Source organism: Scyliorhinus torazame, chromosome 17 (genome assembly GCF_047496885.1).
Source record: "Scyliorhinus torazame isolate Kashiwa2021f chromosome 17, sScyTor2.1, whole genome shotgun sequence".
In the NCBI taxonomy this organism is placed as follows: domain Eukaryota; kingdom Metazoa; phylum Chordata; class Chondrichthyes; order Carcharhiniformes; family Scyliorhinidae; genus Scyliorhinus; species Scyliorhinus torazame.
Genome location: NC_092723.1, coordinates 182210291 through 182226927, shown reverse-complemented (window position 1 = coordinate 182226927; position 16637 = coordinate 182210291). Strand labels below are relative to the sequence as shown.

Here is a 16637-nt window from a genome sequence, read left to right as displayed (position 1 = left end):
GCTAATTAATGCAAGGTTTGAGACTATCACCACCTACCACAATAAGTGTTCTGTCAGGGCGAGAGATAGCATTTTTTGTAGCAAGCAGTTTGTAAATTGAGGTACTACGATATGAATTGAAAGCTGTGTTATTTAACTGCAAGTTGAGTAAGTACCTTGTAGTGTTTTCTGCTTCACTTACGTATGGATTAAAGGGTTCATTACAATCGAATTGTGTGTGGATTGGCATTGAGTGTATATTAGATTACATTTGGATGATTAATAATAATAATAATAATCGCTTATTGTCACAAGTAGGCTTCAATGAAGTTACTGTGAAAAGCCCCTAGTCGCCACATTCCGGCGCCTGTTCGGGGAGGCTGGTACGGGAATTGAACCCGCGCTGCTGCCTTCTGCATTACAAGCCAGCTATTTAGCCCACTCTGCTAAACCAGCCCCTTTATTGGCTAATCTATTGAAGAGGAGCTGAAAGCAAAAACTGGCATTGGTGATATTGAAATTCTACCAAGTAGAACATTAATGACTTTACACATCTGCAATATGAAGAAGGGCTTGGAAACAAATATAAAGAATATTAAAAAAGTGTTTCTTCACCGTCTGCTTTCAGCACAAATACAAAACATCAGCTTGTGATACTGTGTAGTTTGTAATTACAGAACTTGCTGTGCAAAAACTACCAAAAATGCTGCTGAAGCTTTTCACCTTGCACTCGGCAGGGCAGACACAAGAATACCAAATTTCAAAGGGAACAACAATTTATACTGTATGAGAAAACGGTGCTGATTGGTTGGCAAGTGGATTCTAATTAGTTGAGGTATTCGTTGCCTTGGAGAACGCACCAGAGAACATTTAGCCCCTAATTCAGAAAAGGCAGGTTGTTCTCGTTGATGTATTACAATGGGCATTGTACCAGGGAACAGTTGTCGTGATTTTGCTTTGGTTCTTTTCGTAAACTGTATTCTGCTTTTAATTACATTTCATTGCATTTGTTTTAACATAGTCTTCTGCTCTGAAAGGACAATATACAATATTGTCTAGCTCTATGCAGTTAAATGTTCTGCATGATGTCAAGAGAGAAGTGACTGAAAACCCTTTTGGAGAATGCTCTTCTCTGATTTTGGATGAATCTTCTATACCAGCCAGGATAGCTGTGGTAAAAGTGGTGAAATCGGGTGATTGAGACCTAACAGTGTCTTGCTTTATGGCATAACTTTTCTTACCTTTCTGCCCTTGTTGGGACCATCACTGGCCTTTCTATCCCACCCAGTGCATGCAAATGCTGGAGGGATCTAGGTTTCTACCCCATTTTACTCCTACCTGTCCCTGTTACTTCTGTTCTCTGGGACTCCCAAGGGAACTATGCAAGCTAGGGGTAGCAATGTGAATAACCCGAAGTCCAAGTCAACACAGTGCCTCATCTGCTGATGCCCTGAAACTGAGCTCTTCTGTGTATGCTTGGACCAGCATTTAGGACCCTGTGCTCACTTTAATTTACCTTTGATCCAGTTCCTGTGAGCTTAATCCTATTACACCTTTACCTTCCTGGGTTTCTGGTGAGAATCCACCTTAGCCTGCCATGATTATCACCCTTTACCCAGGAACCTGGGCAGGGTCAGGATTTGCAACCTACCCCAACTCTGTAAGGAAAAGATCAGGGACACCCAGCCCCATGTGGTGTCATTCAAAGGAGAATTACTCTTCATTAAATGACCTGTGAAGTACTTGTGAACATCTTGCATATTTCAGTGTACCATAACTACTTAAGAATGAATGTTGTCAGGAAATGATATTTTGAAGAGAAAAGGCTTGGAGGCTGGAACCTTGAGCTGTATCCTGCAGATCTATTATCTTTTGGTGCAACAAAATAGCTTGTTCGCTCTTGCTTTTGATGTGTGTAATTGAATACACCAGGGTTGCTTAGGGGTTTTGGCTCGTTACTGAGGCAGATAGAAGTTAACTGTATAGTAATTGGTTTGAAATTACCTCGGGCTACAAAGGAGAAACATATTAAATTTAAAAGATGCAGTGTGGGTTGGTTGGCTAGAGGGCTAAGTGAGGGAGTTAATAATTATACAGAAGTTCTCCAATTTTGTTTTAGTTGCAGTGAAAGCTGCACCGCAAATTTCTAAATAAATGTGATTTAAAGCTTGTTGGGGGTGGGGGATCCAGTTCTGCTGAATCCCTGCCCTCTTTTCCATGTCCCCAAATTCTGCAAAGACCCTGCACTCAACCCAACCCATGCAGACACCTCCAGAAGAGGCAGAGCTGGCGAGATGATGTCACCAGTTAAAAATCACGCCAGATGTGTCAGCTTAAAGTTCATCTGGAAGTCTTGAGTATTTTTGTGCCTGGATCAGAGTCTGGTGGGAGTGGTGCCAAAATAGTTCAAAAGACATTTTGCTCATGGCAATTGATCGCTGATTGAATGATCTGCTGTAAGGAAAGCAAAAACTTCAAAACACTAAAACCTACTTTTTCTCAAAACACAAACTTAATTTAAAAACAACAGCTGAAATTGTTAATTCCCAACTGTTTCTTTTGTGCTTAGAGAGGGCTATGGCATGAAAAGTAAATAGACCAGCAGTGTTTTCTTTCTATTCATTTACAGGATGTGGACGTCGTAGGTTAGGCTAGCATTTATTGCCCACCCCAAGTTGCCCTTCAGAAGGTGGAGACGAGTTCAATTCTTGAACTGCTGCAGTACCCGAGGTAAAGAAGCTTTTCGGTTTTTAGCGAATTTGATTGCAGTTGGAGATCGCTAGTGAGAGAGAAGGCACGTCTCTCAGCTCTGCTAGAAGCAATTGGTTTTAGAAGGCTCGAGAGGGATCATTTCTCTCGGCCTTGCTAGAAGAAAAGCCATACTATGGAGCACCGTTTAAGAAAACAGATGCTGCAAATCTAAAGTCCAGCTTATTAAAGAAATTAGAGAAAATAAGTGAGGTGTCCAAGAAGTCTAGAGTTAGGTGAACAGACAGCAAGGTATGGTTCAGGAGAATTCAAGGCAGAGTAAATGAAGTGTTCTGTGTTAAAGAGACAATTGCAGTAACCATGGGTACAATTTAACAGAATCTTTAAGTGTCATTTGGGTGTGATTGGCAGGGTGTTTCTCGATAGCCGCATTGGTCAGATAGCGACCCATATTTAACAGCACTTAGTGCCAGAAAGTAGCTCCCACGAGCTTCTCGCCAATACTGGCTGTCTAGCCGTCTGATTTGCCAGACTCTTGGCTCAACAGCGACTTGAGTATCCATTGCCCCTTCACCCATGTCGCCTAAGTGAGTTGTTCATGTCAGACAAAATGATCCTTCTCGCTGACCACATGTCCGTTCTCTCGCAAGATCTCCATCTGATGGCGCCGCGCCATCTGTGAGGAGAGCTCAAGAGGAGACCACCATCGAGATGCCACAGCTATTATAACCACCTTCCACCAGTGGTTATACATGTGTGGCACCGAGGCCGCATGTTGCCAGGGTGACGACTGCAGTGGAAAGTCTGGAGCACTATGTCAGCATCTTGAGTGGTGGTGTCATGGCATGGCGCAGTCTGTGATTACCATGATTGCCATGGCTGAAGGCCTTGACATTCTGTCCTACATGCAGATGGACATTGCCAGGACATTGCAGAGCATGAGACCATTGCTGAAGGCGTTGACACCATGGTGCAGCCAATGAAAAACTGCCAGGACTAGCAGAGCTTGCTCTGGAGTCCCATGGAGACCACCTGGGTCCTACCGGCACCGTCCGGGGAAGAATGTGCTGGAGGCCAACCCATGGCCTGCCACCACGGAGATGAAGGCGATCCCCAGTTCTTCCAAATCTCCCCCTCTCCTGACACTGGCGCATCTCAGGGCAGTGGGCAGAGCAGGGTGGCCAGCAATGCCAGTGAAACCGCTAAGTCGGTCGGGGCCTTCTGACGATTCCAGACCCATCTGAGGACATCTGCACATCTGCCAGAAAGACCAGAGTGCAGAAAGCCTCCTGCCTTACCCCTGATATGCATCCTAGAGACGTACCTAGATGTAACACTAGATGATGTAAGATCAAGAAGGGTGAGGGGTCACTGTGTAGCTAAGAGGAATGCAAACGTCAAATGTTCACTATTAAAACATGTCGTACCCGATGCATGCAAAGCCTCTGTCATGTTAATCATCATAGCAGGCCTCCCTGCACCCCCCATCCTGTGTTGACCTCTGTAGGGTGAGAGGATCAAGGAATAGGAAGGGAATGGGGCGGGGGAGAGAGTGAATTGACTGACAAAAGTATTGGGCGAGCATGATGGCCTCCCTCGTCCTCTGGGCATGCCAAACCCTTGCCGCCACCTGTCCTGCACTCTTCGGCTCCATCACTGCGTCCTTCCTGGGTTCATCCACCATCCTCTCCTGGTCCACTTCCTCAGGCAAGATCACATGTTCCTTCTCTTCGTCCTCTTCCAGCATGTTGCCTCGCTGCTGTGGAAAGCACAGCAACCCACCACAAAGCAGGAGACCTTGAGGGGGGTACTGCAGTGCATCACCAAAGCGGTCCAGGCATCGGTACCACATTTTGAGCAGGCCAATGCACGAGCGACAACATGGACCTCGTTATATCGTGTCCCCGCCTCTGTCTCCGGCCTCTACACTGTCATCAGCCAGGACCTCGTTAGGTACCCCTTATCCCCATGAGCCAACACGTCATCCTGGGGTGATCCTCGAAGATGCCAGGGATCTCTGGCTGTCCCAGGATGTAACGGTCATGCATGCTCCCTGCAAAGCGTGTGTACACATGCATGATCTGGAGGAGGTGGTCGCACACAAGTTGATCATCCAGGGAGTGGAGACCCTTTCTGTTAATGAAGGTCACACCTGATGCCCAGTGCGTGCAAGGCATCAAGTGTCATCAATTACCTGGGACATCCTGGCGATGGCGGAGAATCCTGCAGCCCAGGCATCTTGGTGGGCTTGGTCCAACTCAAAGTTGCTATAGTCAGTTGCCCAGGCATACAGGACATCCGTGACATCACGAATGTACTTGTGGGCTGTAGCTTGTGAAATGCCACACAAGTTCCCGCTTAAGTCCTGCAATGAACCATGGCATAAGCGTTAAAGGCTGCAGTGACCTCAATGGCCACCGGGCGGGAGTGTCGTCCTCCTTCACACTGTGCCAAGATCTCAAGGACATGGCACAGGTGCCACAATATGTCTTTGTTCAGACAAGAGTCTCCTATGGCAATGCTGTCAGTCATCTGCTCAAAAGACCAACAATGCTTGTGTGGCCGGGTTGCCAGGCACAAACCTCGATTTTGTCCTTTTCCGCTAGTTAGGCGGCGCACCCAGATCCGCACCAGGTGCAACACGGTGGTCAAATTGTGCCCAAGTTTCAAAGTCGGACAGCAGCCATTAAAGGTAAAACCAATGTCTGATGCCATTGTCATACAGTCTGGGAATCAAGAGTTAAAGCAATTGTGAGCAGTTTGCTCAGCAGTCAAGACAAATAAATCCTAAAAGGGTTGTTGTCAATTCCTGGACTGGATTCGCTGTTAACAGTGGAGCGGAATCTTTGTTTAAAAATGTAATTTGGAAAACTTGGTCTGGATTTCGGAATTCAAACCGCCAAGGGGAAGCATTATTATTAATACGAGACAAGAGTTTAAAGCATGTATTTTGGAGTGGGGTTTGGAAGCTCTCGTGTGACATTCATCTGGGAGGGATTCTATGGAGATAACCACAGGCAATAACTTGAGTACAGAGCAGAGTGTGTGTATTTGACTACAGCCAGTCTGTGTGCTTAAATGAGACTGTGTTAATGGGACATTATAGCTTAAAATGTACTTTGTAATCCGTGTTAATCTAAATATTGATGTGTATCTGTTAAACTGGGGGGGGGGGGGGGGGGTAAAGGAATATTGTATAATAATTCAAGTTTTCACGTTTCATAATCTCAGGCCCTGGACATCACTGCAGGAGTTCCTCAGAGTCGTGTCCTGGGCCCAACCATTTTCAGCTTTATCAGCGACCTTCCATCCAAGAAATTGGGATGTTTGCGGATGACTGCATAATGTTTAGCAGCATTCATGACTCCTCAGATAATGAAGCAGTCCATGTCTAAATGCAGCATGAGATGGACAATATACAGGCTTGGGCTGACAAGTGGCAAGTTACATTCGCGCCACACAAGTGCCAGACAATGACCATCTTCAATAAGAGAGAATCAAACAATCACCACATGACATTCAATGGCATGGCCATCACTTAATCCCCCACTATAAACATCCTGGGGGTTATCATTGACCACAAACTGAACTGAACTAGCCAAATAAATACTGTGGCTACAAGAGCAGATCAGAGGCTAGGAATTCTGTGACGAACAACTTCCCTCCTGACACCCTAAAGCCTGTCCACCATCTACAAGGCACAAGTCAGGAGTGTAATGGAATACTCCCCACTTACCTGGATGAGTGCAGCTCCAACAACACTCAAGAAGCTCAACACCATCCAGGACAAAGCAGTCCGCTTGATTGGCACCCCATCCACAAACATTCAAACCCTCCACCACCGCACAGCCGTGTGTACCATCTACAAGATGTACTGCAGGAACTCACAAAGGCTCCTTAGGTAGCTCCTTCCCAACCCATGACCACTACCGTCTAGAAGGACATAGGCAGCAGATACAAGGGAACACCACCACCTGGAGGTTCCCCTCCAAGTCAATCACCACCCTGACTTGGGAATATATCGACGTTCCTTCATTTCACTGGGCCAAAATCCTGGAACTCCCTCTCTAATAACACAGTAAATGTACCTACACTACATGAAATGCAGTGGTTCAAGAAAGCAGCTCACCGCCTTCTCTGAAGGGCAATTAGGGATGTGCAACAAATATTGGTCTCGCCAGCGGCACCCAGACCCCGTAAGAAATGAATATAAACGGCTTCCGGGTGCGGCGATGACCAGCTGAGTCGCACGTTTCGGCAGCTCCCTGTGAAACGGACTTTTGGGCTCTTGATAGGAGCCCCAACGGCAATTTTAACGGCTGAAAACACCGTGCGGTAAACCAGAAGGGTGTTCCCCCTGGACACGGATGGAAAAAGGAGAGGAAAGTGGCCGGATTGCAGCGGATCCTTTGGAACAACGGCAAGGAAGGCAAGCAGAAACCAAGATGGCGTCGGAAGGTGGCAGTTTCATATGGGGCCCTGAACAACAAGAGTTTTTGAAACGCTGCGTGGAGGAGATAAAAAAGGAAATGAAGAAAGAGTTGTTGGCCCCGATACTACAGGCGATTGAAGGGCTGAAAGAGGAACAAAAGACCCAGGAGCAGGAGCTTCGGGTCGTGAAGGCGAAAGCAGCAGAGAATGAAAACGACATACAGGGCCTGGTGGTGAAGTCGGAGATACAGGAGGCACACCAGAAACGATCTGTGGAGAGGTTGGAGGCACTGGAAAATAACGCAAGGAGGAACAACTTGAGGATTCTTGGCCTTCCTGAAGGTGTGGAGGGGGCGGACGTCGGGGCATATGTGAGCACGATGCTGCACTCGTTAATGGGAGTGGAGGCCCCGACGGGTCCGTTGGAGGTGGAGGGAGCATACCGAGTTATGGTGCGAGGACCGAGAGCAGGAGAAGCTCCCAGAGCCATAGTGGTGAGATTTCTCCGTTTTAAGGATAGAGAAATGGTCCTTAGATGGGCGAAGAAAACTCGGTGTAGTAAATGGGAGAACGCGGTGATCCGCGTCTATCAAGATTGGAGTGCGGAGGTGGCGAGAAGGAGGGCGAGCTTTAATCGGGCCAAAGCGGTACTTCACAAAAAAAAGATAAAGTTTGGAATGCTGCAACCGGCAAGACTGTGGGTCACATATCAAGGGAGGCACCACTACTTTGAGACGGCGGATGAAGCGTGGACTTTTATTGTAGAAGAAAAATTGGAATGATTGGACTACGAAAATGAACGTTTGGACAAAGTGGTGGGACGAGTGGGGGGGGGGGCGCGAAGAGGGATTGTATGATTAATCCTGCGGTATGGTAACTTTTCTTTCTCCCACAGGTGGTGATGGGGGGAGGTGGGGAGGGAGAGGAGATGGGGCGTTGGCCATGGGAGGCGGGGCCGAGGGAGAGGCGCGGGCTTGGTTCCCGCGCTATGATAATTATGGCGGGAATAGAGAAGCAGGAAGGAGGGGGCGCCGCACGGGGCGAGCCGGGATCACGGGGGGAAGCCGAGGTCAGCCAGAGTTTGCTGACTTCTGGGAGCAATATGGGGGGAGTAATTACGCTAGCGGGGGGTCTAGCGGGGGGGGGGGGGAGGGGGGAATTACTGGGTTGCTGCTGCTGGGGAAAGGGGGGAGTGGGTGCGGGAAAGGATGGGCGGGGGGGCACCGTCTGGGAGAAATACAGCCGCGTGGGAACTGGGCGAGAAGCTGGAAAAAGATGATGGCTAACCGGCAAGGGGGGGGGGTGGGAAGCCCCCCAACTCGGCTGATCACGTGGAACGTGAGGGGGCTTAACGGGCCGATAAAGAGGGCACGAGTACTCGCACACCTTAAGAAACTTAAAGCAGATGTGGTCATGTTACAGGAAACGCATCTGAAACTGATAGATCAGGTTAGGTTGCGCAAAGGATGGGTAGGGCAGGTGTTCCATTCGGGGCTGGATACGAAAAACAGGGGGGTGGCTATATTAGTGGGGAAGCGGGTAATGTTCGAGGCAAAGACTATAGTGGCGGATAACGGGGGCAGATACGTGATGGTGAGTGGCAAATTACAGGGAGAGATGGTGGTGTTGGTAAACGTGTATGCCCCGAATTGGGACGATGCCAATTTTATGAGGCGAATGCTAGGACGCATCCCAGACCTAGAGACCGGAAAGCTGATAATGGGGGGAGACTTTAACACGGTGTTGGAACCAAGGCTGGATAGGTCGAAGTCCAGGACTGGTAGGAGGCCGGCAGCAGCCAAGGTGCTTAAGGATTTTATGGAGCAGATGGGAGGGGTGGACCCGTGGAGATTCAGTAGACCTAGGAGTAAGGAGTTCTCGTTTTTCTCCTATGTCCATAAAGTCTATTCACGCATAGACTTTTTTGTGTTGGGTAGGGCATTGATCCCGAGGGTGAGGGGAACGGAATATACGGCTATAGCCATTTCGGATCATGCCCCACACTGGGTAGACTTGGAGATAGGGGAGGAAACAAGAGGGCGTCCACCCTGGAGAATGGATATGGGACTAATGGCGGATGAGGGGGTGTGCTTAAGGGTGAGGGGATGCATTGAAAAGTACTTGGAACTCAATGACAATGGGGAGGTTCAGGTGGGAGTGGTCTGGGAGGCGTTGAAGGCGGTGGTTAGGGGGGAGCTGATATCAATAAGGACACATAAAGGGAAGCAGGAGAGTAAGGAACGGGAGCGGTTGTTGCAAGAACTTTTGAGGGTGGACAGACAGTATGCGGAAGCACCGGAGGAGGGACTGTATAGGGAAAGGCAAAGGCTGCATGTGGAATTTGACTTGCTGACCACAGGCACTGCAGAGGCACAATGGAGGAAGGCGCAGGGTGTACAGTATGAATATGGAGAGAAGGCGAGCAGATTGCTGGCACACCAATTGAGGAAAAGGGGAGCAGCGAGGGAAATAGGGGGGGTGAGAGACGAAGATGGAGAGACGGAGCGGGGAGCGGAGAGAGTGAATGAAGTGTTTAAGACATTTTATAAAAAATTGTATGAAGCTCAACCCCCGGATGGGAGGGAGAGAATGATGGAGTTTTTGGATCGGCTGGAAATTCCCAAGGTGGAAGAGCAGGAAAGGATGGGATTGGGAGCACAGATCACGGTAGAAGAAGTGGTGAAAGGAATTAGGAACATGCAGACGGGAAAGGCCCCGGGACCGGACGGATTCCCAGTTGAATTTTACAGAAAATATTTGGACTTGCTCGCCCCGCTACTGACGAGGACCTTCAACGAGGCAAAGGAAAGGGGACAACTGCCCCCGACTATGTCAGAAGCAACGATATCGCTTCTTTTAAAGAAGGAAAAGGATCCGCTACAATGCGGGTCCTACAGACCAATCTCCCTCCTCAATGTAGATGCCAAGGTCTTGGCCAAGGTAATGGCAATGAGAATAGAGGAATGTGTCCCGGGGGTGGTTCATGAGGACCAAACTGGGTTTGTGAAGGGGAGACAGCTGAACACGAACATACGGAGGTTGTTAGGGGTAATGATGATGGCCCCACCAGAGGGTGAAACGGAGATAGTAGTGGCGATGGATGCCGAGAAAGCATTTGATAGAGTGGAGTGGGATTATCTGTGGGAGGTGTTGAGGAGATTTGGGTTCGGAGAGGGGTATGTTAGATGGGTGCAGCTGTTGTATAGGGCCCCAGTGGCAAGTGTGGTCACGAATGGACGGGGATCGGCATATTTTCGGCTCCATAGAGGGACAAGGCAGGGATGTCCTCTGTCCCCATTACTGTTTGCACTGGCGATTGAGCCCCTGGCGATAGCGCTGAGAGGTTCCAAGGGATGGAGGGGAATACTTAGGGGAGGAGAAGAACACCGGGTATCTTTATATGCGGATGATCTGCTACTATATGTGGCGGATCCAGCGGAGGGGATGCCAGAAATAATGCGGATACTTGGGGAGTTTGGGGATTTTTCAGGGTATAAATTGAATATGGGAAAGAGTGAGCTGTTTGTGGTGCATCCAGGGGAGCAGAGTAGAGAAATAGAAGACCTACCGTTGAGGAAGGTAACAAGAGACTTTCGTTACCTGGGGATCCAGATAGCTAAGAATTGGGGCACATTGCACAGGCTAAATTTGACGCGGTTGGTGGAACAGATGGAGGAAGATTTCAAGAGATGGGACATGGTAGCATTGTCAATGGCAGGGAGGGTGCAGGCAGTTAAGATGGTGGTCCTCCCGAGATTCCTTTTTGTGTTTCAGTGTCTCCCGGTGGTGATCACGAAGGCTTTTTTCAAAAGGATAGAAAAGAGTATTATGGGTTTTGTTTGGGCCGGGAAGACTCCGAGAGTGAGGAAGGGATTCTTACAGCGTAGTAGGGATAGGGGGGGGCTGGCACTACCGAGCCTAAGTGAGTATTATTGGGCCGCTAATATTTCAATGGTGAGTAAGTGGATGGGAGAGGAGGAAGGAGCGGCGTGGAAGAGATTAGAGAGGGCGTCCTGTAGGGGGACCAGCCTGCAGGCTATGGTGACAGCCCCATTGCCGTTCTCACCAAGGAACTATACCACGAGTCCGGTGGTGGTAGCTACACTGAAGATTTGGGGACAGTGGAGACGACATAGGGGAAAGACCGGAGCACTGGGGGGGTCCCCGATAAGAAACAACCATAGGTTTGCCCCGGGGGGAATGGATGGGGGATATGGAATGTGGCAAAGAGCAGGTATAACGCAATTGAAAGATCTATTTGTGGATGGGAAGTTTGCGAGTCTGGGAGCGCTGACCGAGAAATATGGGTTGCCCCAAGGGAATACATTCAGGTACATGCAATTGAGGGCTTTTGCGAGGCAGCAGGTGAGGGAATTCCCGCAGCTCCCGACACAAGAGGTGCAGGACAGAGTCATCTCAAAGAAATGGGTGGGGGACGGTAAGGTGTCGGATATATATAGGGAAATGAGAGACGAAGGGGAGACTATGATGGACGAACTAAAAGGGAAATGGGAAGAAGAGCTAGGGGAGGAGATTGAGGAGGGGATGTGGGCAGATGCCCTAAACAGGGTAAACTCGTCGTCCTCGTGCGCCAGGCTAAGCCTGATTCAGTTTAAGGTATTACACAGGGCACATATGACTGGAACACGGCTCAGTAAATTTTTTGGGGTGGAGGATAGGTGTGCGAGGTGCTCGAGAAGCCCAGCGAATCATACCCATATGTTTTGGTCATGCCCGGCACTACAGGGGTTTTGGATGGGGGTGACAAAGGTGCTTTCAAAAGTAGTAGGAGTCCGGGTCGAACCAAGCTGGGGGTTGGCTATATTTGGGGTTGCACAAGAGCCGGGAGTGCAGGAGGCGAAAGAGGCCGATGTTTTGGCCTTTGCGTCCCTAGTAGCCCGGCGCAGAATATTGCTAATGTGGAAAGAAGCCAAGCCCCCGGGGGTGGAGACCTGGATAAATGATATGGCGGGGTTCATAAAGTTAGAGCGGATTAAGTTCGTCCTAAGGGGGTCGGCTCAAGGGTTTACTAGGCGGTGGCAACCGTTCGTCGAATATCTTGCGGAAAGATAGATAGGGGAGAACAAAGAAGGCAGCAGCAGCGGCCCAGGACTTGGGGGGGGGGGGGGATGGGGGGGGTGTGGCCTGAGACAAGGCAGTTGCCAATTAGGGCTAGTTTTTCTTTTTGTTATTTAATATTTATTTATTTGTTGTTGTTTTTGTTTAAATTTAAAAAAGGTCATTATTATCTGTATTGTTACAATGTTGTGTAAAGGATGCACAATGTACTGTGTTGGTTGACCAAAAATTTTCAATAAAATATTATTTAAAAAAAAAAAAAGAAATGAATATAAACAAAAGTTATAACATCAACTGGGACTGTAACAACCTGGATTTGCTTCTCCACATAGCGATGGCCCAAATTTGCATTTTTCAGATCTGAGCCTTGACATAGAGCATAGAACATACAATGCAGAAGGAGGGCATTCGGCCCATCGAGTCTGCACCGACCCACTTAAACCCTCACTTCCACACTATCCCCAGTAACCCCTCCTAACCTTTTTGGACAATTCTAGGATGACCAAACCGCCAACCTGCACATCTTTGGACTGTGGGAGGAAACCGGAGCACCCGGAGAAAACCCACGCAGACGCTGGGAGAACGTGCAGACTCCGCACAGACAATGACCCAGCGGGGAATCGAACCTGGGACACTGGCGCTGTGAAGCCACTGAGGCCACATGTCCGAGCTGCTGTCCTGGTCAGGAACAGATAGCTCGGTGATTATCAGGATTGGGCTTTGGACCTTGCCACCAAAGGGCTAAGACTATGTCTACCTTTTGAACCATGGGAGAGCTTTTCTTGGGTAGTTACAGAACTTTAGTGCTGCCCCAGACCAGCTGTCTCGCAAACTGTCTGCAGAGTTATTTCTGTAAAATAACTACAGCCTATGAAAGTACTCAATGACTCAGACTCGTTACTGACGTCAAATGCGTTGGTCATTTTCCAGGTTTGATAGCCAATGTGGCAGGGTTCCAAGTGCTGGAATGAGAAGGTTTTTCCTAATTGCTTTCTCCCCGACTAAAAGCAATAATATAAACTGCAAATGCTTCTACTGTCCACTCTATCTTGTGCATTGAAGATAGTGGCCAATCTTGAGACAGAATCCCTGTAGTGCAGAAGGAGGCCATTCAGCCCATCGGGTCTGCACCGACCCCCTGAAAGAGCGCCCTATCTAGGTCCACAGCTCTGCCCTATCCCCATAACCCCGCCTAACCTGCCCATCACTGGGCACTAAGGAGCAATTTAACAAGGCTCCTCCACCTAATCTGCACATCTTTGGACTGTGGGAGGAAACCGGAGCGCCCGGAAGAAACCCACGCCGACACAGGGAGAAAGTGGAAACTCCACACAGACACCCAAGGCCAGAATTGTACACGGGTCTAGTTCCAAAACCGTAATTAAATCAAAAAAGAGAGTCGAGCTTGAATAGCTTATTAAATCCTCAATTTTTTATTTTGCTTTGCGCTGATAGGACTTTTAAGAAGATACTGACATTGGACATTGAAATACTTTTCATTGAACCACTGTCAGAAACATCCAGCACCTGTAAGCTTGACTATTGTTCCAATAAACACCAGACAATTCCTGCTGCACCAATGTCACATTATCACAGCCACATGCTCGACCCCTGACCCCCTCCAGACTAAAGGATTTTAATTCAACACTCGGGGTGCTTTTTTGCTGTGGTATCATGGACCTTAAGCTAGGTGATAAACTGTAACTTATTCATTCTCAAAGTCAATGGGAACGATACTTCTTGGGTACCCTGGCTTTTCGCTGAACCTTGGATCATTTACATTCGCCCGGCTGCTGTGGCTCAGTCATGGTCATTTTGCCTCTTAGGTAATGGACTTAGTCTCATTCCAGATTTTTTGTTGTAAAATTTAGAGTAGCCAATTATTATTTTTTTTTTTCCCAATTAAGGGGGGATTTAGCGTGGTCAATCCACCTACCCTGCACATCTTTGGGTTGTGGGGGTGAGACCCACGCAGACACGGGGAGAATGTGCAAACTCCACACGGACAAGTGACTCAGGGCCGGGATTCAAACCCGGGTCCTCAGCAGCAGAGTCCCAGTGCTAACCACTGCGCCACATGCCGCCCCTAACTCATTCCAGATATTTGAGTACTAAATCTGCATTAGTAATCCCAGTGCAACACCGAGAGAACTGTGCTACTGGGAAATGCCATCTTTTGGATCAAATATTAAACTGAGAATCTGTCTGCCCTCTCGAGTATACGTGAAGAAGCGCGATACAAATAAGATTAGGGGAGTCCTCCCATTGTCCTGGTCAATGTTTATCCTTCAACCAACATAACCAAAATAGTTGATCCGGTAATTGTCACATTGCTGTTTATGGAATCTTTCTGTAATTATTGGCTGTTGTGCTTCCTACATTCCAACAGTGACTACACTTCATTGGCAATGAGGTGCTTTGGGATGTCCAGGGGTCATGAAAGGCACTATATAAATGCAACTTACTACTTTATTGGTTTGTAAGTGAGATTGCGTGACATTGTGCCATTTCTAATTTGAGCCTGGTTAATGGAAATCCTGTAAATATTGCACAGACTGTGCCCAATCCAGTTATAAATCCTGAAGTGACTTTTATGAAGTAATCACTTTTCTATTGATGGATTATATGTGCAGTGAGGATATTTTCGCTTGCTTATAATTTTTTTGAAGGCTGGAGTTTTATTTTTAAGGGTATTGGATTGGATTTGTTTATTGTCACATGTACTGAGGTACAGTGAAAAGTATTTTTCTGCTTAAACAGATCATTTAGTACTTGGAAAAGAAAATAGGTAATAGGACAACACAAGGTACATAATGTAAATACATCGACACCGGCATTGGGTGAAGCATACAGGAGTGTAGTATTAATCAGATCAGTCCATAAGAGGGTCATTTAGGAGTCTGGTAACTGGGGAAGAAGCTGTTTTTGAGTCTGTTTGTGCGTGTTCTTAGCATTTTGTATCTCCTGCCCGATGGAAGAAGTTGGAAGAGTGAGTAAGCCGGGTGAGAGGGTTCTTTGATTATGCTGCCCGCTTTCCCAAGGCAGAGAAAGGTGTAGACAGAGTCAATGGATGGGAGGCGGGTTTGTGTAATGGACTGGGCTGTGGTCATGGCTCTCTGAGGATTCTTGCGTTCCTGGGCTGAGCAGTTGCCATACCAGACTGTGATGCAGCCAGATATGGTGCTTTCTATGGTGCACCTGTAAAAGTTGGTAAGAGTCAATGTGGACATGCCGAATTTCCTTAGTTTTCTGAGGAAGTATAGACGCTGTTGTGCTTTCTGGTGGTAGCATCGATGTGGGCGGACCAGAACAGATCTTTGGTGATGTGCACATCCAGGAATTTGAAGCTGTCAACTGTTTTGTTATGCTCTTGATGTAGCATAAGCTGCTTCCTTGATGTGCACTCTGACAAAGGAAGGTTCAGACTTGGAGATAGGTTTAACACATTTATTACTGTTAACGATTCTCCTACTTGGATTCGACTCTACTGTTAATCCTTCTATAGCTACTCAGACCGACAAACCAGTCTGCTACGATCCACGTGGTGGGTATGATGTTCCATCAACCCTGTGCCTGTACTCACTTGAGTGTCTCCACTGGAAAGAGACTGAGCATGTGTACTGTGTCCTTTTTATATGGGTTGGTGCAATGCCCTCCTGTGGTAGTGTCACCTCTATGTGTATCTTGAATGCCCATTGGTCGTGTCCTATCTTACTGACCTATTGGTTGAATGTCTGGGTGTCATGTCTCTGGTGCTCCCTCTAGTGTCTAGCTAGGTGTAGTGTATGTACATTAACCCTTTGTGTACTTACAGTGGTGTATATCACCACATCCCCCCCTTTTCTTGTGTTACATATTTTCTGTAGTATTAAAGATAATTGAACAAACTAGGTAGATAAGTGATGCTATGTACAAGTTATGATAACTGTGATGACTATCCAATATGATACAAGACTAAATCATAGTTGCGATGACTTTGAGGATAAGACAATACAAAATAAAAGTTATGAGTCCATATTTAATGAATTTATGTGGTCTGGTATAGAAGTGTCAATGGTGACGTTGTCATTCCCTTGTGAACGCCATCAGTGTCCTGGTGTTTGGTCATCCGGAGGTGTTCAAGTGTTCAAATCACTTCATTGACTGATTTGGAGTCTGTGTCTTTTTTTTTTTCGATGCTTATGGTAGCAATTCTTGATGGCATCTGTCCTGAAAGCCAGGTTGCCTGTTGGTAGTGCAGCAAACGTGAATTGGTACGATTGCATCGTCCTGCCATGGTATGCCATTATACTGAGCTGAGCAGTAACAGTGTCCCTCATTTGCAAAGTTGTACCATGTCGTACCAGTCGTAGTTCCATTGGTGTTGTTTTTGTCGTGCTTGTTGTCGACGTTGGTGTCTTTGGTACGCTTCTTGTTATTGTCTTTGATGTTGTTGGTTT

The 16637-nt window shown here is 47.6% G+C and overlaps 1 protein-coding gene across 10 annotated transcripts in view; it reads left to right on the top strand.

Moving 5' to 3' along the window:
* mrtfba (myocardin related transcription factor Ba) overlaps positions 1-16637 on the top strand; it is a 324052-nt gene that overhangs the window by 115071 nt on the left and 192344 nt on the right. The window contains exon 5 of one of the 10 annotated variants that reach the window (XM_072481792.1): positions 2609-2709. The exons of the other annotated variants lie outside the window; for them this stretch is intronic. The gene's annotated coding sequence lies outside the window, so the exon portion shown is untranslated. The remainder of the gene's footprint in view (positions 1-2608; positions 2710-16637) is intronic. 10 annotated transcript variants of the gene reach the window in all.